Here is a 27,768-nt window from a genome sequence, read left to right as displayed (position 1 = left end):
ACACTGTGTCTCATTTACAAAGCAAAATACTCAGAACAATCCCATTCAGTGTGTTTCAGGTAGTTGCCAAGGCAAGCTACTTGTGTGAAGAACAGACCACAAAGTCATTAAAATCTAATTTAAATATTATAAAAAATAATTAATGTATTATAAAAAATTAAAATAATAATAATAATAATAATAATGACAAAAGCACATAAGTACATAATTTAAACTAAATTTAAATGAAAGTGTAAAAATAACTACTATGTCTTAGTGGGAGAATTTAGATAATATATGTGAAGATTATGAAATAATATTATTTATATAACCATGCATATTGCAGGCTTGGCATTTGGATGAACTTTTCCTTTCCAGAGTCAATTCCTTTTAGCACGGTTTCCACTTTGCCTGCCGAATAAGAGCATCATTGACAGTTTAAATGAATAATTCATCTTTTATTTGCCACCACAGCAAAATGATAAATGCTTGCAATTTTTTCATAATCTTTTGCTACTTTTTTTGTCAACTCCCACATGACTCAGTCATCATTCAGAAACAGGAAAGAAAAAAGCATGCCAGATACTTGCCAATGGAACATCTGGGTGTCTGTGAATGCTGTTATACACTTTCTCTTGTCCCTTGAACTGGAAAATTAAAGACGACATGTGGAGGGGGTTGACAGGTAAAGTGATTGCCCCCTGTTGAGAGGTTGGCAATATTACTCTCTATACTTCTCTCCTTTCGGTTTCTTTTCCTTGAGCCGCACTTGCCTCAAAAGTGGCCAATGTGGGGCCCCGAAAACACAGAGAGAGAGAGAAACAAACACAAAGAATAACCAGTGGTAGGGGTTTATTTCTATTGGCTTTGCTGTAGATGACCATTCCAACAGGTCATGCAGTGACAAAAATGATCTTGGAAATCACAGCTGATGTTGTTTATGATGTGTTTGACAGATGAAGCAATGGCATTTAATATCTTCCCCCTTTCGTTTTCTTCTCCAGCTGGCTGGCATTGAAGGCAGAGAAAGGAAAAGCACTTAAATGTTGGATTCAAACCAGCATGTTTGACACCTTTTATAAATGCACTGACAGAGTCAGACCTCTACTTATGTGACACCTCTATCATTTTGAATGGCAAATCTAAATATGCAGGGTTGCAGTATTCAATGGCTGACAGAGAACATTCTCTTTGGCTTGCTAAAAGCTGTCTCAATGCAGCTGACAGCTGGGGAGGAAAATAAAAAAGCTTCACTGGTACTTCAGACATAGGTAAAAATGACAAATGGCAAATAATGGCCTTCAAAATATTTTGGATGATCCACTCCGTCTGAATCCAAAATAGGGCCTGGAGCTATATGGCTGGTTTAAAGGCACATTAGAAAAGTAAAAGCCTTACTTAAAGATATAGGAGCCATGTTATATGGAAACTTACTTTAAAAGGCTTTTTCTAATGTATTAAAGACATAAATCTCCATTTGACAGTGAATGGCCATCTGCCTGAATGGATCTTGTGCCATAGACAATTTTTATTTTATTTTATTTTTTATTTTTTTTATTTTTTTTAATGGCGTGCTGAATGCAGTGGTGTGGGATCAAATATGAAATAAAGTCTCATCAGCTTATACCATAGATATTGAGTAGGTGACATAACATTTGTACAGTCATCCTAATTGATTTCCTGATGGAAAGGGAAGTGGGCACCAGCTATAGTAGATTCTTTTGATAGACTTCTGCTTAGTCAAGTACAGTATCTAAGGGGAAGAGTCTGGTACAGTATCTAAGTTTACATGGCACAGTTTTCATCAAAAAAAAAAAAATAATAATAATTGCTGCAAGCCTGAAAATGTAAACTATTAAAAAATGTCATTAATATGAATTGGATAGAACAGTGATCATTCCCTGAAGTTTGTGCTCTTGGAACATTAATTCCATTAAATGTGGTGTAGAAATTGACATAAAACGTGCCTCTGTTAAAACTGAAGAGAATTACTCCCTAATAATTTGGGAGACATATTAAAGCAAGCATCACTTTTTATATCACTTAAACGGATGGTAAGTTACTTGCACATTGTGTTCTTTTTCACATTTTCAGGAATAGTATCTCATAATATTCATTAAAAACATAAAGAAAGAAGCCTTTGGGGGATTTCCATAGCTTATAAAATCCACCTACAGTCACAGAAGCTGATTCAAACAGGTGGAAGATGAGTCACTGCTAATGTATACCAGCTGACAACGAAAGGTTACTCTCTAAACCACAAACAATAAACCAATATAAACTCTTTAAGATCCGTAAAAAGATCACCTGCTGCAAATGGGGCCATATTGCTGCAATTATGACTGTATGTTAAGACAGCTTATGAACCCTAGGTAATGACTCAGGCACTTATCTGCTGTCTCCTAATACATTGTTTATTGGTGCACCGCGCAGCCCTAATTAAACACAAGAGCTCCTCTGGTGAGTTGTGGAGGGGATCATCTGATGCTTCTCTGATGATCACAGAAGCATCAGAGCTTCTAACGGTAATTAACCTAAAAAACAAAGCTTTATAAGAGACTGGCTTAATGAACTGTCATTCCTTTAAAGAAACAAAACTCTGTTTGCTAACATTGAGGGTTCACATTACACTATGGCATTTTTGTTTGGAACTATACTGACGTGAGATAGGGAAAGAAAAGATGTTAGAAAAAGAACTGACCCAATAGTGACAGAAAAGTAGAAAGAAAAAAAATAACAATTATTTGATTCGTGTTTTTTTGTGTTTCTTTGAGGCGACAGAGAGCCAAACTGAGCTGTCAAATGTTGACATTTGCTTTCCTTGTAAGAAAAGTGTTAGTAATGATAATGGTGAAATGACAAAGGCTTGACAAAAACAGATCATTTTTCTTTCGCAAAAAGTTAAACTGCAGTTATGTTATTTTTATATATATATATATATATATATATATATATATATATATATAGAGAGAGAGAGAGAGAGAGAGAGAGAGAGAGAGACTGTCTTCAACTCTCTCGCTCTCTCTCTCTCTCTCTCTCTCTCTCTCTCTCTCTCGCTTTCTATATATAAAGGGCATAGAGAGAGAGAGAGAGGATAGGAAGGATCTGGAATGCTCTACACAGACATAATAACAGCATTCTTCACATTAAGTTCACAGTTTACAATTGATTCCAGTAGAGTTTGACATTAGACATTACACTATTGTATAGAAGTACAACTAATTAATATAGTATTCAAATTTGATTGATCTATTGTCACTACTTTTTGGTATTAAAGGAAATATAAACATATTTATAGTCAACATTTATCTTGATTCGGACGATAATGTCTTTGTATGCTTTCATGTCTCGATAGGTTTTAGAATACTGATTGCATGCTGCAGTCATTTGCTGTATTCACATGGACACTATGTCTTCGCAAAATGACTAGAAGCACATTTAGAATAAAAAAGTCAAATGTAAACACATTAATCAAATTAAATTTGCCAGATCAGACTAAAATTTCAATTGGATTGTGAGGGGTGGTTATAAACCTTTTGTAATCCGGGCGAAAGAACATGTAAACATTTGATCAAATTGAAAACCAAAACTGGAAAGTACTGTGCATGTGCAGTGATGTTGAAATAGCGTAATGACGTATATCACACGGAAGGAGCAGGTGAATTAAGAAGTTCACCAGAGTCCTTGTTTAAGACTCTCAACAACAAACGACTGGTTTTGCGTGGGGGAAGGGGCACGTTTAATATTTTTGTTTTCAGTTAAGCAGCAGTGCACAAGAGTTCGTGTGCTGGTCATCGACTAATTAGAACCCGAAGTAGATAGATATCACATGTGCTTTTTAAAACAGTATGCCACAACAGCGAGAAACTCTTTATATTAATACAGTGTGCACATGTCAAGAGTTAATCAGATCAAATAAACTCGCATATCAACCCGATCACTTTATTTAGCTTTCATGTAAACACTATGTTCGGATTCATCAATCAGAATAAATTCATTCCGATGGAAGCAAAGTGTGTCCATGTAAACGCACCTATTGTCAGTGTGAAATTGATGATATTTTGTTACACTTGGAAAAGACGCCATTTTTAAATCCCCCTTCAGCGGCAGTACAATATGACATGCATGTAAAACACAGAGGTCTCATTAGAAGTATTCTCAAACATGCTAGACATCCATCATACAGGACAGACAGTTCACTCTTTTCCAAAAGCTTGGTAAATAAAGACTCGGCCATTGATTTATCTTTCTTTTTTCATACAGAGAGCGGTGTTGGTCCCCTGGGTGCCAGAAGTTTGATGGTTGTTGTAAACCCGTAATTGGTCAGCAAGTGGCATTTGTCCTATTATCCTTTCAACACAGGCTCAATAATTTTTAAAAAAGCTGTTGTGGCACAATTCCAGTTGAGTGTTGATCGATATGTCAGTGTTGTCTAAAAAAGCACCATTAGTGTGTATGTTCTGCCTTTGGGATGTGTAACGCTGATTGGAAACCCTGGATGGATGGTGGTCATCTCAGTGTGTAGATGAGGTACCCACTGTTTGGGGAAGTCAAATTTACAAATGACATATATAATATCTCCAATACTTCTCCTAGACAAGAATGAAATTGAGCCATTTGCTTTTTGAATTTACGACTAAGAAAAGGCCAGCATTGGCTCATTGGAAAAACATACTTTTGTAAATTTTAGGAAAACCTAGCACACGCATACATACAATTTACTGCAGCTTCCAGCTGAAATTAACCTCACTTTTATCATAGTGCATTTTTAGAAGAAAATAAATAAAAAATCTGAAGAAAACAAAGCTGTCACTGTATCCACTCAAAAGTAGAAATATATACAATTTAGGCACTAATGTGCATCTTTATGGCACTTATATGTACCCTTCGGGCTACATATACAAGTAGGTACAAAAGTGTCCCTTTTGAAAAGTGCATTTTGAAAGTGCAGAACCAACTCTATATGGAAGAGATATATATATATATATATATATATATATATATATATATATATATATATATATATATATATATATATATATTTTTTTTTTATAACTAGTAAACTTGCTCAATAGCTCACCTAGAGCAGCAATGAAAGTTTGGGTTTCAAAAAGTCACAAAAAAGAGTCACAAAAAAGAGAGAGAGAAAAAAAAGAAACCTTGTTGAAGCCAGCTAAAATTACATTGGTGCATCAACAAAAGCGTTTTTGCATCATGTTTTCTTTTTTCAACATTGTTGGTTAGGTTTAGCATATGTGTTACAGTACATTATTTTCAAATGTGGTATAAATGCATTTACCCTTTCAGTACAACTCAACAGACATTTAATTTCCGAAACTGCATTAATATGTACAACAACCAACGTTTTAGTTTTTGAATTTTTCCAAGCTCAAATGACCAGAAGAGCTGTCCACATTTATTTTATATCTCTGCACTTTTACTTTACACCCTCAATTGTGTAATTTGCATCTATTCTCATTTCTCCTAAAGGAATTTGAAATTACATTTTTAAATAACGCATTAAGTTGCCTGAGATATGGAATGGCAACTTCTGAGATAGAACATTTCTTCTGGGATTACCTGATCAAGGCAGTTTTTCATAATTGTTGCTGTGCGACAAAAAAATACAATGGGGTAGAAGCATCTACATCTCCACGTTGACATCCACTTCATCATCAGGTCACAAATGAACAGTTCACATTTTACTAATCATCATGCAAAGTGAGAAACCTTAAAAGTCTGCTGGGCAAGTGTGAACCCCACTGGGCAGCATTTAAAATGAACACTCTTTAAGGTTGAGCACTCTTCTTGAGAGTGAAGTAATGCACACAAACAAGGAGAAGAAAGGTTGGTTTATTTGTCTAATAGGCGTACAAGTTGGAATCGTTCTCTGTCATGCTGTGAGACTTTTCCATATGATTTGAGCCTGTGAGCCATTTCTTTCACTGCCAATGTGACGTAGCTAAAGTGAGTTTGTTTTGAAAAATAAAAAATGAAATGCATCTGCTAAATGACTGCTTACTTACTAGAGGACATCTGGCATTTGTTTTGGGGGAACAATCTCGCATAAGAGAAACGTTGAAGAGCTCAACAGTAGGGTTCAGCAAAAACGTCATTCAGAATCTCTTAGCAAACTGTTTTAGCATTACAAATCAGAAGTACTATGTTAAGTTTTAGGCTGCTCACAATCTCAAAACATGATCCACCAATCAGTGAAGTGGGTGTTAGCATGGACATTTTGATATGGGAACACCATGAAGCAAGGCTAGGGTAAGACTGACATCCATCACACCTCTCATCCCCAACTTGAAAAGTTTACTATACCAGGAAATTGAGATTTCTTTGGTAGCTTTAAATCATTGATAGTCTGTGTGCTGTTTCCAAAAAAGAACTTTAACACCCCTTTTGGCCTTTTTAAATTGGTTCTATACTCTCATCATGAAATTACTTGTCCGTTGCGACGTAGAATGACTCATTCCATCACAAGTTCCCCTCGAGAAAAGATTGGTTAGTCTAATAATGTTGTTGGGTCAGTTTAAATGTCTTACATTGTTATACTGAGGTTATGTTATTGTTGGAAATGTTGACTGCGGGCATATTTTGTTTCCTTTGTGTGTGTGTTGCCTAAAACTTGCAATTTTGTGTGTTACATTACATTTTAGATTTGCTGTTTTCCTTTCCTCCTTCTGTGTTGGTCTTGTGGGTGCATTTCTGTGTTTGACCTTTCTTCAGCTTGGACTGCGCCTCATAACATCACAGACATTTGGCTGTGTGAAGCAGTATTGCTTCAACAGTGAATAGAGTCTCCAAAGTAACATACTGTGTAATTTAGTGTTATGATCATTCCGAACCTGCCATTTCTCTCAAGCTGTACTAAATAATAGGTTCATAATTTGGGGTCACATTCCCATTTCAGTTTAGTCTTGTAGCCTACCTCAAAAAAATATATAAAAATTGACATTGTATTGGGCCATTATGTAATGTCCAGTGTAAATAGGGTTTCTTAAGTAAAAGCAGCTGAGACTCTGTGAATCTAAAACACACAGGTCAATTCACTCATACGGCGGAGCATGTTTTCTAGATGGTCGCCCACTTCATTTTCAGAAAACTCCCAGTCACAGCAGAGGAAATTGTGTGGCTTCTTTTGATAAACAGGATTTGCAGCAGAGATGGAAGATCACGGAGGTGATGTAGAAAGAGAGAGTGATGTATTGCCAAAGCTGTCAGCCCCCGTCTGGACGACGGTGTTCTGACAAATAATGCTACCTATCAGATTATGCTACCAACACTGTATTTATCCTACTGTAAATGGGAGGTAGCAAAATCTGACAGGGTAGCACAAATCGTCAGAACACCGGCGACCTTCCTACACTCTTGCAAGTCTCTCTCTCTTTCTGAGGCAGGGATGTGCTCTACCAAGAGCTCTCGCATTCACATTTCCTCCCTCTCCATCACAGACGCTTTTCTTCCATCATCGATGTCTATCTGTCTCCACATCATGTGGCAATGACAATCCTGTTCTAATTAGCCCACTGCCAGCGTCTGTCAGCAGGAATGGTGTCTCGTTTATGTGAGAGAACACGAGTGACGACAAAGTCAGCAAAGTTCCTCAACGTTGAGCTGAGAAGGAAGCAGGCTGATCTCAGCCTCCGGCCGCTATAGCCTTTCTGTTCCCCCACTGCCGAGAACGTACAAAGAATCACAAACCCGTGGAATTTTATTATTATTAACGGGTGGCTTGCGTGATGAATGGTGCAGAAGACATACTGACAGCTTACCTGTAGCCCGCACTCGGCCAGCATTAGGTTGCATTTAAAAGCAAGACTGCACAAATAACATAGGCACACTCTTCTGATGAATAATGATTGACTGCTGCTTCTGAAAGATCTGCGTCAGTTGTAGCTGCAGCTTTCTGAACTGTGCCGCAGGCAATTACTTTGTTTTATAAAAAAAAAAAAAAAAAAAAAAAAACGGGTGAGGAGGAGGGAGAAAAGAGCTTGAGCTCGGAAAAGATCACATTGCCATCTAGTGGAAGCTGCCGGTAGAGGAAGTTGTTGTTTACAGGAAAGGTAATCAAATTACCCCATTAACTCAACTTGAATTTTTCTGTGAAAATAAAAATATAATAATAATAATAATAATAAAAACACGTGTCTGGGCGGTAACTGAGTCAAGGTTAGCTATAAACCACATCTATATTTGCATACTGCCAGCAGTCGGGTTACTATTATTTATGTCACAATTGTGAATATATATATATATATATATATATATATATATAAACTGTTTTTAATATTCAGAATATTACTGATTTTACTGTATTTTTTTATCAAATTAATCAACCTTGGTGAGCATAACAGACTTCTTTAAAAAAATGTATTGTGCCATGTTAATAGTTAAAAATATTGTTAGGTTTATTTTATTAATCTAATAACTCTAAAACGGATCTAAAACTCACACCTTTAACCACTTCAAATCAGAAGTGTCAATGTCTGTGTCATTTTTCTGGTTTGTACTGTATAAGCATTGCATAAAACACCACATCATTGCAAATTTTATGCAGAAATCAATCAGGCATGCCTTTTATGGATTCCCTTAAACCTGTTTTTAAAACATTAATCTCTGTTTGCTGGGACTGCAAGGGCTAAAAATACCTAGCTTTTTGTAGCGGCCAACAATACAGGGTAGGAAATCAACTCTGCACCTCGATCAATAGGTACGGGTGTCCTGTCAAGTGCACCAGCAACCTCTTTAGTCATTCAAGCCCTTTCAAACAGCTCCTGAGTTCACACTGAAATCTTGGTGTTCCGCTAATTTCAAATTTTACAAATGTTGTGGTAGGAGGATTAGCCATGCTGCCATGGAGCACCAGTTCTTTGGATTCAGAAGAAGGGGGTTCAGGGAGAAAGAAAAAGAGTAAAGCTGTTTCTATATGGGAACAGTTTTGAAAAATGCAATTTATTCCTCTTGCTTTGAGGCCTGATTTATTTCATATCACGGTCTAAGCCACAAACCAGAGAACTTACCTGGCCGGTTAAGAGAAGGTGAATTGGAAAAGCTTATCTCTGAGGTGCACTTATTCCCAAGTTGGGGTGTTTTTAAGGCCGATTATGGCATTTGCGGAATGTGAATATGAGATGAGTAGTTGTGCACGAGTCAGCACATATAAGTGAGTGGTTTCAATGCTGCTATTAGCAAATGTGGAGCTGGGAGCTGCAGAGAACAGGTATTATGTCTCACCAGTCGGAAGCATTAAACATCCTTTTACAAAAGTACTATTTAGGTGCATTACTACAATGATAGTATCAGATGTTAATCCTGTTGCTTTCATAGCATGGCACTGAAGGATTATAGTATTCATATGGGCGCATTTCACCACAAATTTTGAGGAAAAGAAAAAGGATATTGTATATTGCATTAAAAAAGGTGAGAAAAAAAAACACACATCTGAAATTAAATATTTATTTGTATTTATTTGTTTAATACATGTTTATAATGTATTTAATAACATTGGAATTATATATGTATGTATATATATATATATATATATATTAGAATTTATCTTTCTAAATTTTGTTTCTGTTTTGTTATTTTAAATACATTTTCTTGATGTTTCTTTTTAGCAAACATGCATTAAATTGATCAATTGCAAATAAATAAATAAATAAATACATTTCCAATAAATAAATGAATCATGAACTAGCACTTTCCTCAAAACTATTTAAAAATATCAGTTTAAATTGATGAGAAGGTACCACAAACTGTAAGATACACTCATCCTTATATTAGACGGTTTAGATATGCTACTTAAAGGCAGATCTGAGAAAACCATTGTATTAACATGTTATGTCATGTCCCACTAAATAATTTATAAAATATAATACAAATCCAATACCAAGTTGAAGCCGGTGAATTCCACGCAAGTGAACTAGTGAATTCAACTTCTGGTCTCAATCTGATGCTGTGTTCATACAAAAGACCTGCTAGGCTGATATACATAAACAAGTGGTTTGAATTAACGTTTTGCATAATTGTTTTATTATGAATGAGTTAATGTTTTGCATGAAGAAGGTGTCAGCTACTTAGATGAATGGACATGACATTAGCATTGACACCAGACAGTTGCTATCAGTGTTCATCTATCTCTTTCACAGTCACTTCCTGGGGGTGTGAAGATGATATGTCATCTTCATAAGGCATCAGATATGAAAATCTAGGACATAATCTCTAATAAAATTTGTGGCACTTTGAAAACACATTTTTCATATACATATCAAAGCCCCGTGATTTCATAGCTTTGGTTCTTTCCATTCAGTTTGTCTTTTGCTGGTGTTTTCTCAGTATATTTGGTCTGAGGAGATTGCTGAACACAAGCAGAAGTCAAAAGACATGAACGGACCTCTAGCTTTTGAAATATCCATGCACATTACAACCCCAAACTCCTCTGCCGTTTTCAGAGGACAGGACATCATGTCATAGGCCTTAAAGAAATAGTTTACCAAAAAAAAAAAAAAAAAAAATGTGAAGAAAATGTACTCACCCGAGATGTTTATGTTTGGATTCGATTCTTAAAAGCATGCAGCTTTTCAATTCACAAGATATGTTTATGTTAATTGATGGACTGGAGTTGTGTGGATCATTCTGATGTACTGTGACTCTCAATCTGACGGCACCCATTCACTGCAGAGGATCAATTGTTGAGCAAGTGATGCAATGCAAAATTTCTCCAAATCTGTTTGGATGAAGAAATAAACTCATCTACATCTTGGATGGCCTGAGGGTAAGCAAATTTTAATTTTGAGGTGAACTATTTCTTTAAAGGAACGTTTCACTTCTGACATTAATATCCTGTTAATATTTGCTCACACTCAGTTTTATTTTAGTTTCTTCTTTGTCACACAACACAGATACAGTATTGCTTTTTGGCCTTTATGGAAAAATAAAACACAGGCTTGAATGATTTTTTTTTTTTCCTTTGATGGAAGAAAAGAAAATAATAGTTTGGCATGCCAAATGATGGCTGGATAGTTTTTGGGTGAACTGTTATTTTAATGGCCTTTTCAGAGCCAAAAACTAAGGGTATTACACACAAACACACACACTTTTGCCCATGCAATATCTTAGTACACAAATTCTGAATTTAAGGTCTGTAGAGATCCAAAACAATCCGTTGAAGAGACAGTGACGGAGTCCGACAAATTTTTTCAGCCTTCTATGGAGAATTAAAAGAGATGAGCAAGTAAAAATCACCAGGCGTTCTTTGCATAATTCAAGCACTCTGCAATAAAATAAACGAATGATTTCATCAGAATGCTATTGTGTACACTAACTGTGTAAAATATGCCCAAGCAATTCATCTGCAACTGCACTGTGAGTGCTTATTGTAACATGACACTGGTAATTAAAGGTTTGTGTGACAGTACATTGTAGAACAATGCACACTTCAATAGCTAGTGGGTACGAACAGCAGCACAATCCTAATAGCCAGCTTACGTTGCCTAGATACAGTTGCTGTTTTTGTTACAGATGCATGGTTTTACTGTGAAAGCTAATTATGTGTTGTTTTTGTTTGGCTTTTTTTTTTTTTACTGCGATGCATTTGCCACCCCCAAACTTCACGTTTTCTCTGACACCTTTGCCACCCACATCCACAAACATGTTGGATTTATTTTGTACAAACGGGACTGCTTAAAGTAAGAGATAATATTTGAAACTTATGAGTCGTGGTCTAAAAATGGGTCACAGGTCCTTTGAGTTTGTAGCCGGCCAAATATAGAAAGCAATGCCAAATAAAAAAAAGAATCATTATAATCATATGAATCAAAGAATCATGACTATAGTTAGGACAAGAAAATCCACTTCTGAAAGAAAGAAATCGCTTTCCATTTAGTCAACAATTATTATCATTATTATTTTTTGACACTGATTGTATAATTGGAGAATGGTGACCCATACTCAGAATTCATGCTCTGCATTTAACCCATCCAAAGTGCACACACACAGCAGTGGACAGCTATTTATGCTGTGACACCCGGGGAGCAGTTTTGACAGCCCAAGACGCGAACCCACAACCCTGTTAAGAAATTTCCTGAAAATATTTTAGTACTTGTATTGGGAGGGTATGCATTAAATGCATTGGAGAAACATTGCTGAAAATTCAGCTTTGTCATCACAGGAATAACTTAAATTTTAAATATCTATTCAAATAGAAAAATAATTTACATTTTGTACAATTCCACAATATTGAAATTTCACATATTTTTGTATGCCTTTTTTATCAAATAAATGCTCCCTTGCTGAGCATCTTTCAAAAACATTACAACATATTTTGAATGATAGTGTAATACAATAGTGTAAATATATTGAAATATTTTATTTAAGTGGCATTTTATTTTGTTATCTATGTTAAAAACTTTGGGACTGTGTTGCATTGCCATTTAAAACCAAAAGGCCATTTGAGAAAAACTTGGTTCGACAAGTGTTTCATTGTAAACCATTCTTTATCACATGCATGCTTTTTGGATATTGAGAGCGTGAGTAATACAATTAAAGATTGATGGCAGTCTTAAAGATGTTATTTGCACGTCAGCACCACTTTAAAATGATAGTTTGTTACAATTCATTAGTCGACTAATTGGATACACTGTGAATGTCTGCATAAACAATTAGATAGCAAGCATTAGCGTAGCTTTCTATAGAACATTAATCTACTCTAACACAGTTCTGTCACGTTAGTTTAAAGCATTTATGTGTGCAAGCATCTTCCCTTCGTTGAAGCAGTACAGACAACCCTAAATCTGCTCAAATCTGAACACCAGAAAAGAGTTCTCAATTCAAAAGGCAAACTTGTGAGATTCCTATGTCTGAAATGCGCAAGCTTTAGTGCACATCGTCCTCTTCTAGCCCTCTTATCTCTGGATAACGTGGCAACAGAGGCAACTTCTCTTCCTTTGTAAGGGATTTGTGGCAAGTGGATAATTGACTGATCGAGCAAACACTCGAAGGAAACCAATTAAAGGCATTCTCCACCGTGGCATTGCCACAGCCTTGTTTTGCAGTGGAGTTTATTATCCCAGCCAATGCATTAAATATTAATGTATACCCAGCATGACTCTGGGGGGTTTATTGAGAGTTATTTAGTTTTATTCTGCATCAGTTTGTTGGGAACACCTGCTTTGGGGATTCCAGATTGGTGCTTTTGCAATTACTAGTTATATGGAAATATTTGTTGTTATATGCTCTAGTGTATTTAGATGTTAAAATGCAATACATTTATTTCTGTAAAGAAAAAGAAAAGAAAGAAAAGAAACACAGAGAGAGAATAAAAATGGTGCATAAGCAATGTTTTCTGTATACAGTGTTTTCCCCAAAAACATTTTTTTATTTATTCTCTAGAGCTTTATCTTCAAATGTCTTTGATGCTTGTGCAATTTTACATGATTTATTTTTTTATTATTATTTTTTATTTACATTTACATTACATTTATTCATTTAGCAGACGCTTTTATCCAAAGCGACTTACAGATGAAGACAGTGGAAGCAATCAAAAACAACAAAAAGAGCAATGATATATAAGTGCTATAACAAGTCTCAGTTAGGTTAACACAGTACACGTAGGATGGGTTTTTAACTAATATAATAAATAAAAAGAAAACAGATAGAATAAAAAAATAGGCAGAGGTGTGACGTGTATTCTTTTTGGCTCATTAAAAATTAATCTTGCTAATGTGGTCTGAGAAAGTCAGCTGATCATCAATCATAACTCAATGATTGCCAATAATAGGCTTCTAGCTGTTTTTGAAGGAGTTATGGTTGATGTGCCTAACTTGATGGTGAAATTGTGACGGAACGATGGGTTTGCTGGAATCACAAGCAGTTCTGTCTTGGCAAGGTTGAGTTGAAGGTGAAGGTCCATCATCCAGGAAGAAATGTCAGTTAGACAAGCTGACATGCAAATAGCTACCGTCGGATCATCAGGATGGAATGAGAGGTAGAGTTAAGTGTCATCAGCATAGCAGTGGTATGAAAAGCCATGTTTTTGAATGACAGAACCTAATGATGCCATGTAGACAGAGAAGAGAAGTGGTCCAAGAACTGAGCCCTGAGGCACCCCAGTAGTTAGATGTTGAGACTTGGACACCTCACCTCTCCAAGATACTTTGAAGGACCTATCTGATAGGTAAGACTCAAACCATTGAAGTGTTGTTCCTGAGATGCCTTTCGCCAGTAGCGTTGATAGGAGGATCTGGTGGTTAACCGTGTCAAAAGCAGCGGACAGATCAAGCAAGATAAGTACTGAAGATTTGGATTCCGCTCTTGCCAGTCTTAGAGCTTCAACAACTGAGAGCAAGGCCGTCTCAGTTGAATGTCCACTTCTGAAGCCAGATTGGTTGCTGTCAAGGAGATTGTTGTGTGTGAGAAATGTAGAGACTTGTTTGAACACAGCTCGTTCAAGTGTTTTTGCAATAAAAGGAAGAAGGGAAACTGATCTGTAGTTCTCTAAAAGAGATGGGTTGAGGTTGGGTTTCTTAAGTAGTGGAGTTATACGTGCCTGTCTAAATGATGAGGGAAAAACACCAGTGTGGAGGGAAGTGTTGATGATCTGAGTGAGTGCAGGTACAACTTCAGGAGAAATGGCTTGAAGGAGATGAGATGGAATTGGATCAAGTGGGCAAGTTGTAGGGTGATTAGAAAGGATGAGTTTTGACACTTCTGCCTCAGAGAGTGATGAGGAGGATGTAAATGAGTGTAAGTTTGCTGGTGATATGAGCTTGACTGATTGTGGTGTGGAAAATTGTGCACTAATGTGTTTAATTTTATTAATGAAAAACTTTGCAAAGTTTTCAGCTATTAGAGATGAAGCAGGAGGAGGAGGAGGAGGACAAAGAAGTGAGGAAAATGTTTTAAAAAGCATGCGAGAGTTAGATGAATTGTTAATTTTGTTATGGTAGTATGTCCTTTTAGCAGAGGAGACATTAGCAGAGAAAGAAGATAGGAGTGACTGATACACAATAAGATCAGTAGTATTTTTGGACTTGCACCACACCCTTTCAGAAGCTCTAAGCTTAGAACGGTGTTCGCGTAGAACATCAGATAACCAAGGGGCAGAAGGAATAATAAGAATATTATTAAATAATATTTAATTATTTAACTTTTGTATTATTTGAATGTTTATTTTATTTATAAATGGTTTGTCTCGTTATATGATGTATGTTAGCTTACGTGTAAAATGTTTAAGTGTGCTGACTGAACAGCAATCAAAGAAAACAATGCAATCCATATTGCACTTTCATAAAAAAGCTAAACAAACTAAATGCATGAAAATAAAAATAAAAATAAAATAAAAAAATCTAAATATTGAAATAAATATATTTATTATACATTGTATTATTATTATTATTATTATTATTATTATTATTATTATTATTATTATTATTATTATTATTATTATTGGAATGGAGCATGTTTTTCATTGTCATTGAGGTTTCATTTCAGATGTTCCCTTAATCATCAAATGCCTGTGTAGACAGTATGCAAGCTCTCTAGTTTTTTGAGTAGCTGCAGAGTAGTGCTTGTCTCTCAAATAATTAGCCTCACAACATTAAAGACGATATCACTATGTAAAAGTGCTTGAAAATGTCCTGGGAACATCTATATCAGTAATTAGGCGATATTATAAAAATAAATATCTCAGTGACAGCCGAGTTCGAAATCCAGCAGAAATCCACTGCTGCATTGATTCAGTACAAAAACAACGACACTGAGAGAGAGTTTTCACCCAGCGGACAAGAGCGTCAGGAGCACCGGTGAGAGCCTGACACAAAAGGACTTGATTAAAGAATAAACATTGAGGGTAATAATTAAGAAGCGTTAATGAGGCGTGCAGGTCTCATCGCTTCTGCTCTTCCAGCCCTTCAGGGCCAAGACAGGAACAAGACAAGCGATTTCTAATTACGGCATGCTGTCTTGACGTGATGATAATAATTCAGTTCAATAAATCCAATGAGACTAAAACAGTGGAGCAGACATGTCATGAATGGATTTGCCATGGTGGCTAGGATGTTCTCTACTGTTGCTTACTGGGCTTTAAAGAAGCCCATGCTTAAGTGCCTTTGATATTCTGGTCATAAGATATGGCTCAGGTCCCTAATTTAAATTAAGCTAATGAGATTTTTGGAAGTCTGATCAATATGTCAGTAATAGCACGCAAAAAAAAAAAAAAAAAAAATCTATCTATCTTTATCTTTATCTTTATCTTTATTTATAAAATATTATTATAAAATGTATAGAACATTGATATATCTTATTATATCCTCACTGCGTTATTATGTTTGTACCATAAGTTTTACTACAGTATATGTAATGTACTTCTAAGTGAAACAATATATTTAACAAGAAAACATTTAGGGCAGGACTTCACTTTATCCATCTTGAATTGACTGGATCATGAAAAAATGGGTGTCTTATACCTGAATGGAGAACAGAATGTGAGTTTTTCTATGGTTATTGGTTATACATGACCCATTACCTACAAGTCACGTCAGTGAGAAAGTCGTTTCAGAGGCGCAACAGGTTATTACATTTTCATGAAAAATAACAAAGACTATTTTCAAGAAAACTATATATATATATATATAATATATATGCAGTGATGAATCATGCACAATGTGTTGAACATGCATTAGAGAATATAGGGTGTGTTTTCCCATTGATTTTTGACAACTCGAATCAGTAATTCTGAATACACATAAATCCTCCTACATTCATTTGTCTAGAACTGATCCTTCTTCAGACAATTATAACTGAACATGTTTTCATAACAGCCCCCAACAACTCTCGCTCCATGTAATCAAAGATCCGTCTGTCTGCTAACATATTACCATATGTGAGCAACCAAAAGCATTATTGCCTAGAAATGCAAAATCTCATCACAGATTTTTCAGCAGAGTAAAAGGAGAACACATGGACAGAAAATACCAAGAAACAGCATAGGAGCAGGGAAATAAATAGAAGTAAAAAGTGTCAGAATAGATTCAGAAAGCAAGACACACAAAGAGGCTGAATATTTATCATATGCTTGAAAGATGTCTGGAAAGCACGGTTTGGGAAAGTTTACAAGCTTGTGTCAAGGAAATGATGCAGACTTTGTGTGACTCGTTAGAGATGTTTGGAAGAGTTTAGCAAACTCGTGTCAAAATCCCAAAATATTTGACTCATTTTTAAACTTTTAGAGCCTCTGGGCTCAATCAAATGGCAGTTTGTGTCGTTCTGTGGTTTTGGAAGAAAAGCTTGAATACATGATGTTACAAAAAAACATGAATATAGGTGAAAACATTGCTCAGCACTGAAGCTCACTTAAAATAAGTTTAATTGTCATTTTTATTGTCAGGTTGCATGGTCACCCCTTCCCAGAAGCATTGTCGTGGAGGCAATGTTGAGGAGCTGTGACAAAGCCACAGAAATGATTGCCTGAGATGTAAGTGTGGATCCAAAGGCCAGAGGGTGAGCTGGAGTGACTGAAGAAGGAGTCTGAGGGAGGGCAGAGTGCCCCATAGCCGAAGGGCTCCCTTCGGCCGAAAACCAGTGGACGGCCCACAAGTCTGTAGCAGAGACGTAGTGAAGTCCGACCCAGGTGGAGCAGACTGACCAAGGAAGCCCAACAAGACAAAATTGCCAATGGTCCATGTCAGCATTGATGGTGGGTGGAGCCCAGACGCAGGAGTCTGGACAGGTGGACAAGATGGAGCAAAGCCATCTGAGGCCCGAGACAGAGCCATGGGCTCTCCAGGTCCAGGACATAAAGACTACAGGCAGGCCCAAAATGGAGCACCACCACTGAGAGTATGTACTGTAACAGAGGGACTGAAGTGGAACAAAGAAGACTGGACAGCATGAGTGGCTGAGGACTGAGAAGAATGAAGAAATCCACAACCACCCTCCAAAAAAGTATATAAATGCTGTTTTATAACAAAGTTCGGGAGGAGCAGTCGCAGTTCATTAACCTGATTAACACAAGTGGAGACCAATCAGTAATCAACTCATGACAAGGTATAAATAACAGCAGAACCTGCCTCTGTTTATTGACAGTTTTCAGCATCCCTCCTCCACCCCATTTCTCCTCACTTATAGATCCATCTACTCTTACCACAACCGGGGGGAGTACTCTGGGTTCGGGCCACATCCCGAGCTCGGAGCCCTCCACCCGGACAGCACACCAAATACGCATAACCTAACTGTATTAATATACGTAGATGTGAACTCGTGAAATATATATATAAGCAGCTTGAAGAGGAGGTGGGAGAATGAGGATGGACGGGACCAGAGAGACAGACAGATGAACAGAATTAATTAGGCTTGGGTAGAGCAAAGTTTCTTACTCTCCGAACTTAAAAGCAGTGTCTAAGTTCAATAAACTCTCACTCTCAGTGGCAGGAGGGTGGTCGGGGTTCACATTCATACCCTCAAATTCCACAAGAATTCCCTCCTGCACGTGCAGTGTTGCCAGCTCACACACCAGAGCAATGGCAAGCTCAATAGTGTCTTTGGTGGGCTCAGGAAGATGATCTGTGCACCAGGGTTAAGACTGGCTGGGCACTGGGTCTGGAGTGGTGCTGGTGACATCCTCAACAGTGAAGGCTAATCCACAGGAAAACAGCACCCACTCCACATAGTCTGTGAAGATTCCTCCAGGAGGTTCCTGGAACAACTGTGCTCTAGTGGCATTGTTAAATCCCACACGTGCAGAGGCAGTCGCCCCGGAAAGTGGTCTGGTGGGTGAGATTTAGGAATACCTCCAGGTGCCCCTCAAGGGAGTGATCTCCCAGCTCAAGGCACTGCAGGGTGACGCCAGTAAAATTATCCAAGAAAGAAAAAAAAAAGAAAACACACACACACACACACACACATACACACACTACACAATAACACAGATCAAACGAAATTCAATGCATTCAAGATGAAACTGAACAAGTGTAAATGCATCTGGTTGTTGAAACCATATGCAAATTTTACTCTTCCCAGAACGTTAAAATAGTTAACATGTATGAGCGTGTTATAGACTATTTGATATTATAGTCAGATATGAAAATGCTAATGCAACACAGATTGTCGCGGACTAGTAGCTGACCATCTCTTCAGCAATCTCAACACACAATCATCTTCATTAAAAGTAATGTGACAAACCTATCTTTCCAGTTCTGATGTCGCGTGCTCTTCTATTGGGGGCTTTCATCTTGAAAAGAGCGGATAAATAATACAATGCAGCACTTATCTTTTGATTTCATTTAAATAAATGTAAATCTAGCCGGAATGGAAGATCAGATTTATATCCGTTTTGTGACAACACTTCTATGTGTACATGGAAACGTTTTAACAAATCAAATAGATATCCGATATACACAAGCAGACTAGACTAGTTTATGACACACACCTGAGCGGAATAACTCAATTAACTCAAAGAATGGAAATGGAGCAAAAGGAATGATATTATATTTCCAAAACTGTATGATAAATGATATTATATTATATAATATTATATAATATTATATTATATTATATTATATTATATTATATTATATTATATTATATTATATTATATTATATTATATTATATGCATATAATGTGTACAGTTATGTAGGATGTCGACTGGCCAGGGAAAACGGTCAAATATTGTATAGAATATATATCTTGAATCACATATTTTAAAGAGGATATTATTAGAAGAGATTAGACTTAAATAGATTAGATTAGATTAGATTAGATTAGATTAGATTAGATTAGGCATTATTTTAAATGCTTTAAAAATATGATTTACTTGATCATCAGTTGTTTACACCAATGGAAGTAAATTTTAAAAGTCATATCAGGTAGAAATGGCTTGTTAAATTACACACCTCATAGTGTACTTGTGCTTGAACCATAATGATGAGTCTTCAAAACAACCAATTAATGAAGCTTAATTTGAATCAAAGTCTCTTGTCATTGCACTGGATGTAAAAAGGCAGTCTAGTGAGGCTGAGGAAATGCAGTCCCCAGACAGACAGAGAGATACTTCTTTAACACATTATGTCTGGTGATAGAATCAGAGGGCTTTGAAACATTCGCTTGGGTACCCTTTGATGTCCTATACTCAGTGGAGACAGATTCAAGGCACAGTTGCTATATTATCTTCTATTTGACATGGAAATCAAGCCTGCTCAACTTCACACACTGCTTTTGAATGGGAACTAGGTCAGTGTTCTGTGATAGCAGATGGAGAAGTGGTCCACTAACGGGCATCTATAATCTCAATGCTTATGTTGAACTTTGCTAATGTACATCACAAGATTAAGTGCTGATGCATTCAGAAGATTGAGGTTGCATATACGCAGGTTATATGTAGCAAACATCAGGATGACGTTTGCTCTTGTTTGATTTTCCAACCCGATCTCACGGCAATTCGTACATTTTTCACAAGGTGGCTTATTCGTACGAATTTGTACAACCACACTCGTACAAATTCATACGATTGTTGCCAAATCGTACGTATTTTATGAGTTGCACAATTCGTATAAATTTGTACGAATGACCTACACCTAACCCCGCCCCTACTGGGGTCGTATAAAATCGTACAAATAAGCCACCTCGTAAAATACGTACGAATTGGTCATGAGATGATTTTCCCAAACTAGCTCAATTTTGATACACTGGGCAAAAACAAGTTACACTTTTAATTTTAAGAATGGACCTGTGCCCCAGCTGAAAGCAAAACCCAGAAAGCAATTGCCTAATAACCACCCAGAACACCATAAATCAACTAAAATACCCCTGGCACTTTGGTGGCACATTCTGCTTACTCACAACTCCCAAATATTCTAATATTGATCATTTTCTTCCTCCAAAACGCATTTGGCAGTATAATTATTCAGATATTTTTCTTCTTTTGGATATATACAGTGATTGTACCCTGGTGTTCTTGAAAGTACCTTCACTGTAAAAAAAAAAAAACTCTCAGAATCTAACTTATCTGGTGACAGTTTACATATTTTTTTTTTTTTTTTTTATTTTTTTCAATTGGCCTAATTAAATTTATCAAATTAAATTCACACTAATTCAAATTGGCTAAGTAAAACATTTAGATGTGATCACTAATTCACACAAATACAGTTTGGCCAATAGAAAAATTAAGATGTGATCAGTCAATAGTAAAAAAAAAAATACACCTTTTTATTGTTTTATTGAGAGGTTTTATTGTTTTTTTACAGTGTTGAAGTACTATGGAAAAGAAAAATCCGTACTATTCAAGTAAAATTGAAATCATTCAGAAATCATTCTAATATGATGATTTGATGCTGAAGAAACATATTATTTATATCGATGTAGAAAACAGTCCATGGTTTGTTTGGAAAGCATGATTTTTTATTTATTTTTTTCAAGTCCGAAAGAACAGCATTTAATTTGAAATAGAAATATTCTGTAACATTAAAATTCATGTAACATGTAAAAGTCACAACTGTCACTGCTGACCCATTTAATGACTCCAGACTTGAATGTTAGTGTATATGAAAGTACTATGGTATTATATTCTTAAAAATAATAGGGCAAGGAGACATCAGTCAAAAAAAGTAAGTCCTTTTTTAAGGTGGAAAACCCAGGAACATGTGTTAAGAAAGTAAACAGGGTCATTTTTGACTTGGTCCTGACTTTAAAGTATGTTCACAGTCAATAATATGAAATGTATCTCCACGTTACATTGTGTTCTGATTTCTCATTTATGTACACTGAGTGTTTTTAGAAATAAAGATTGGGTTGTTCTGTTGTTCTCACACTCACTCCATCTCACTTTGTAATCTGTGGATGGGTAGCAGAGTTTTATGTGTTTGTCTGCAGCACACAAACACCTCTTCCTCCACCCTCTGATTGGATATCGATCAGTCTTTCCCCTTGTCTGGGACCATACAGTCTTTTCCAGGCACTGTAAGAATTCTTTCCTTAATAATAAACAACATGGTAATTTTCACAGTCATTTTTCTCTCTCCCCTTGAAAGCACACATGCACATTTACAAGCAAAACACGTTCCTCAATACCAGAGAGACTCCATGAGCGAGAGTGTGATGGTGCCCCCTTATGGTCACTGAGTGGAGGTGCCAATTCGAAAAGGCCCTTAGCTTATGCTGAATCATGTAAGGACTGTTTCACTCTGGGGACAAGTGAATATTTTTGAAAATTTGTGAACATTACTTGTTTAATATTGTGATGTGCACTCAAAAAAAAAATGCATATGTTATTAATAACTATTTGCATTTATTTGGTTTTATTTAAAAAATAAAATTTTCTAAATGCATTTATTCGAATTGCTTACAATCAGCATACATCTGTTAAATGTGAAAACAGTTACATTTAGTCCATTTAAAACTATATGAACATGGCTAAAATATGGATAGCTGTGAAAAAAGCAATATTTAGAAAATAAAAACATCATAATGATCCACAAGTAATTCACATGACTCCAGTCCATCAATATTTGTCGTATGAAGCAAAAAGCTGCATGTTTGTAAGAAATAAATCCATAATTTAGGCATTTAAATTATTTAAAATATGAGTGCACAATCCATAATAACACTTTCTCCAGTGACAAAGTCCATAAAGAAATATTTTTAATATTTTAATATTCTTAATATTTTTAAGTATGTTAGTTTATGTTAAAACTGTATTTCAAATGGATGTAATTATTTTATGCAATTCATGTACATATTTTTTTTTTTTTTTTTTAAATGTAGGCCTAATTAATTTTTTGAATGTGTACTCACCATAAGGGAATACCAATAAATAAGAAAGATGTAAGACCTGATCATTTTGTAGGCTATGGATTTTCAATTTGTTTTCAGCCTACTGTGTGACAGCTGCTCTGTTATCATGATAGCTTTTTAGTTAGGAAGAACTCCTTTGATAATGCCTTTATTATCACACACTAGCTTTCTCTTGTTTATGTGGAAGGTACATAATTCATCATTCTGCAGCAACTTCGACTCTTATTCTAATTGTATGGTTCAGGGATGCATTCTAGCGGCAAAATGAAAGGGAAAAAAATAATAAAAACACAATGCTACAGTATTATATTTTACAATGTGTTCTTAGGGCTATGTAAAAATGAAGACAAAAATATAAAGAAAGACGTTTCGCCAGGGAAATGATAGAGCTGGATGGTGTCGATTAAGTTCACTGGCTCTTTGTGAGCTTGAGGCTAAGTCTGTGCTTTTTTATCTTCCCCTCATAATCACAGCATTGTGCTAGTACGCTTGCAGCGGAGACTTTTGGTCATTTGCATGTGAACCGCAGGGCCCTGTGCCCTATCTTTGTGTTGAGATGCCCATTTGTGAAGCGTTGTTCTCTTGTTAGGGTTTGTTAACCATTTGTTTGCACAAAATCAGGGTCAGGACTAAGCCTGAGCTATGCTTTAACCACAGGATAACACACCACAGAGAATTCTCCTTTATTAGCCATATGGTGGCCATTGTGGGAAAGGATTGGGTCTAACCCTGTCTCATTCACTCCCTGTCTCTGTAGGGAACACTGCGGATGGATGAAACATGGGGTTAGTGCTAGTTCACGTGCGCAGGGACAAGCTAGAGCTACATTGCCACTAGCGTACAAACAATTTCCTCTGTTTTGATCAGCACTGATATTTTTATGTTTAAATAATTATGTTAGACATGAACATTTGACACGAAAAGAAGTCTCAACTGCATAAAAATGTTAATATTGTAACTCAAAATGCTAATATATTTTAAAATGTAATTTATTACACTAACGGCAAAGCTGTATTTTCAGCATTATTGTTATTTTTTTTAATTTTTTTTTTTTTTTTTTTTTATGATTTGATTTGTAAAATATGTTTTAATGCTGAGTTGACTCGTTAATCAATCATTAGAAAAGATTTTGTAGACTTCACCGTTGACTGATCCTGTTTTCCTGTGAGTTTTTACACCTTCCAGTTTTGAGATTCAAGGTCTTCAAGAGATCTCCTCTTCATGTAGACCTTCAGTCCTTCACTTATCATTTTTCACAGGCCTTTATTTCAGCTGTGGATTATGAACACACTGTGGGGTGCTTCATTGGTCAGAGACACTTTTGTAACCTCGCTTAATAAGAAAGGACAAAGGCCAAGGACTTTCAGGAAGGAAGTTGGGGGCGACCTAGGGTTTCTTCAAAGCTAAGGGTCTCCTCCTAAAGTCCTGGTGGTCTTTCATGGAGAGGCGAGGTCATGTGAGCTGGTTTTTTAGCCTAAGCTTTTGATTCTGTCACGGGAATTAGGCTGAGATGAAATCAATGTGACTTGCTGGCATCCCACACATGTGCTCTGAGGGATATAAAACAGATAAACCATTGACAGATAAGAGGTTTTAACCTGTCATTCATTCCAGAGCGTAAGTAGGGGATAAGTGAAGATATTGTATAGAGATAACTCCAACTGTGCAACAGTTATGACCTACCTTTTATCAAACAGTGGAAAGGATGTAATGTAATTTGGGATTTTTAAATAACTCTGGAAGCTGTCAAGAAAACAAAGCTGGGGCAGGTTGTTACAATCTTTGCCCCAAAAACTATAAATGTCCACATATTCAATGATTTCTTTTGCCAGTTCTTATATACAATTATATGGCAAGAGCTTTTCTACCTGCTTAATGAACATGAGAGGTATATTTGAGGTACAGACATCAAGAGTATCTCTGAGCATGAGTCGGTGCTTTTAGCAAAATGTTTCCTGCCATTCTCTGATTGCTCAGGAAAACAACCATTCAAGGCCTTAACCTGACTGGAAAGTGTCCAAATGGAAGTGAAGGGCTGATGTCTGCCTAAAAATGCACACATTTTGTCTATTTCAGGTACATAATTCTGCAGATCTACAGCATTCTGATAGACCAGATAAAATATATATATATATATTTTTTTTCTGATCCTGGAGTTTCTAAAATGGTGTTTCTTCAACTACTAGACATTTTATGACCCAGATCTTAATCTTCTTATTCTGATGTGAAAAAATTAATTAAAACCTTGATTTTTATGGAAATCTTTTGTAATATTAAATAAATCTTTTACTGTCATTTTTTATCTATGTAATGCTCTTGCTAAATAAAGTATTCTTGTAAATAATCAAAGTTATGTTGCAGCAGTGTGCTGCAGAAACCCTCCACCTTCCCCAGCTCTGCCTGTATAGATCTTCTATGTGGTAATTTAATACAAGGGGGTTTTATATATATATATATATATATATATATATATATATATATATATATATATATATATATATATATATATATATATATATATATATATATATATATGTGTGTGTGTGCAGCATCAGTGTAGGACTTGCTCTTCCACAGCAGCAATGTAGCAGATCTATTCTGCCAAGAACAAACACATTGACATATCGCCAAGCTAAACTCTCACACAAAGTTGTTATGACAGAAATAAATTCTTATTTAGAAAATGATTGTAATCTGAAAAAATAAATAAATAAATAAATAATATATATATATATATATATATATATATATATATATATATATATATATATATATATATATATATATAATATATATATATATATATATATATATATATATATATATATATAAATATATATATATATATATATATATATATATATATATATATATATATATACATACATATATATATATATATATATATATATATATATATATATATATATATTATATATATATATATATATAATATATATATATATATATTATTATTAAATGTACATTCATACATTTTCACACAAATTATTTGTACATCATCTCAACCACTTTTATCACTTTTATTTAATTTTTTAACGTTATTAGTGTAGTATTAGCCTTCATTGTGTGTCATCAATATTTTTTTTTTTTTATCAAACTTGTGCAAAAAGTGTGCAATAAAATTATTAATTGTTTGCATTCAGGATTAAATTCTAGCCATGAATGTCATTCCCACCGCAGAATATTATCAAACACAATATGTAATGACAATTTTTGTTAAATAAATGTTTTGTTAAAAAATTTTTAAGAGAGTTTATTTTTTTAATGTCCACAAGGCAGAAAGTGACCACAGTTAAAGAAACTCCCAAAAGCATGTCTATAAGCAGAGAATGTGAAACAGGTTTTCACCCCCGAGAACAGCAGAAGGACTCTCTTGTCACCAGTTTAGCAGAATATAAGTTTTCATGTGGACTATTCTGTCTTGAGAGTAAAAGACTTCATTACCATCTCCCTGTCCTTTTATTCCACAAGGCTTTTCCAGCCAGTAAGGGCCAGGAAGCCACTGCAGGATGCCTCCACTTTAAAACAGCACATTATTAGTAGGAACACCACAGGGTCAATAGTTTTATAATGGCTGCCGGCTCCATGTGTGTCAAATGAGACGGCTATCCCATGACCTCTGACCCCACTATGCTCTTGCACCTGTGAGGCTGATTGGGAAACCCTGCTATACTCCCTATTGAAAGATGTGTTCAACAGGAAAGAGCTTTATTTTCTCAGGGACTCCTGTGCTTCAAAAATGAATTGATTTTGTCCGCCTGGAAACCAACATAAATGGCTAAGGGAACCATGCTGAAGACCCTCCTTGTTCTTTTAGAATTGCTTAATTTAGGACAAATGGGAAATTTAAAGGAATAGTTCACTCAAAAATAAAGATTTTGCTTTTATTTTCAGACACTCATGTGATTCCAAAACTATCCTTCTTCTGTGAAACAGAAAACAAGATGTTCTGCAAGCTGCTCTTTTCTATGCATTGAATGTGGAATGTGCTTTACACTAGCAATTTTCACAATTTACCTAAACAATCATTGTAAAACTATCATTAAAAAAAGTCATTACGATTTATGCAATATATTTCAAGTCTTCCACACTGTAAAAAATTATTTAGCAGTTTAGTTGTTTCAATGAATTTTTTTATGTTGACACAACTTGCAGTTACTGAATTTGTTCATTCAACTAAAAAAATTAAGTTTTCAGTGTCTCAACTAGTTTGAAAGTTGACTGAACTAGGTTATTTGTCCTCATAACTAAAAAAAATTTGTTGACTCAATTCAATAGCAATATCACGTTCACAACATCACTTATCGCGAGATCTCGTCATTCTCGTGAAGGCTGTTGAAGAGAGAAGAAGGCCGTCAGACATTCTAGTCAGTTTCTCCTCAAAGTTTGGACATTTTACTAGAATACAACTTTGGTAAGTAAAATATTCGTATTCATTGGCTTAATGTGTAAAATTACATTTGTTGTCTCAGAAGAGTAAGTATGGTTTAAAGAGTCTTACATTCTGTATATAAGTTACTGTATGTAAATGTTCGTTTCGCGGCACTCTGAAGCCTCAAAATACAGGCGGTTCCACAGTATTTTCCTTATAAATATTAAAACAGATATTCCCCCATGCGGGACAGCGGAGCTGAACTTATGTGGAGAACAATAAAAATACAGTCTGTATGTATTATTTGAGCCCAGAGCTGCGTTAGAGACCGTTCAAACACAGCGCGCGAGAGCTCATCGGATCACTGTATGGATTAAGAACGGCGGGAATTTAAAAAAAGGAACTGCTCTTAACCTGACAGCGTAAGACATCCGTCAGAATATTCAACGATGAAAAATTAGGAGATAAAAAGAAGATTACTACTCGAACTGTATCTTTTCTGTATGTTATAAGGGCAACGAATGAGCAGCACAGATGAGCACCTCCCTCAGAGTTCTTCCGGAGCGCGTAACTTAAGCCTAGTGCTGATGATTATTTTACAGTCTAC

This window comes from Carassius gibelio, chromosome A1 (assembly GCF_023724105.1).
Source record: "Carassius gibelio isolate Cgi1373 ecotype wild population from Czech Republic chromosome A1, carGib1.2-hapl.c, whole genome shotgun sequence".
NCBI classification, from domain to species: Eukaryota; Metazoa; Chordata; class Actinopteri; order Cypriniformes; family Cyprinidae; genus Carassius; species Carassius gibelio.
This window is presented reverse-complemented; position numbering follows the sequence as displayed.